The sequence below is a fragment of the Penaeus monodon genome, chromosome 21, assembly GCF_015228065.2.
Source record: "Penaeus monodon isolate SGIC_2016 chromosome 21, NSTDA_Pmon_1, whole genome shotgun sequence".
In the NCBI taxonomy this organism is placed as follows: Eukaryota; Metazoa; Arthropoda; class Malacostraca; order Decapoda; family Penaeidae; genus Penaeus; species Penaeus monodon.
The window spans coordinates 1,372,914-1,373,656 of record NC_051406.1 but is presented as its reverse complement, the minus strand read 5'-3'; positions in this window follow the sequence as shown (position 1 = coordinate 1,373,656).

The window sequence follows — 743 nt, the reverse complement described above, 5'->3', positions numbered from 1 at the left end:
ATATGTAACTCTTTGTAATGGAAAGTGAGGGAATGAGGTATAATGGATAAATGGGAAATACGGAGGGGACGAGGAAGCGAGGGAATAAACCGGTTGTATCTTGTTTATTTTGTTTATTTGTTTTTATTCTTTTCACATTTTAGTCGTCTTCCCTTTTTCGGTCTTCGTTTTTTTTATTATTGCTCTCTTTACATCTATTTTTTTTTCTCTTTGTCTTTTCAAGTGTTCATTTATTCTTTGCTTTTTTTCTTATCCTTCTTTCGTCTTTTCGACATTTTTCTTTCGATTATTTCCTCTTTAATCCCTTCTTCTTTCGATTTTTTTTCTTTCTTTCTCTATTCTCCTTTCTATTTTTTCCGTTTTTCTCTTGTCTTTACTCCCTTTCCTTTAATCTCCTTTCGTCTTTCCGATTTTCTCTCATTTCTTTTATTTTTCCGCTTTTCTTCTTTCGTCTTCTTGATTTTCTCTCTCGTCCCGATGACCTTTTCTTTCTTTCTTTCTTTCTCGCTCTTTTTATCCAAATTTCTCCGTTTCTCTCATTTGCTGTGACGAGATGCATCTCAACTTTCCTTATATTTCTTTTATTTTCCAGCGAAAAATAAAAATCTGTTGATATATTTGGTAAATCATTGAGAAGGTTTGTTTGGGAATAAGATATTATATTCCTAAATATTGAAACCTATTTTCTTTTTCAGTTCTCTTTTATATATTAATTTTGTTTCTTTTAACGTGTTAAGTTTATG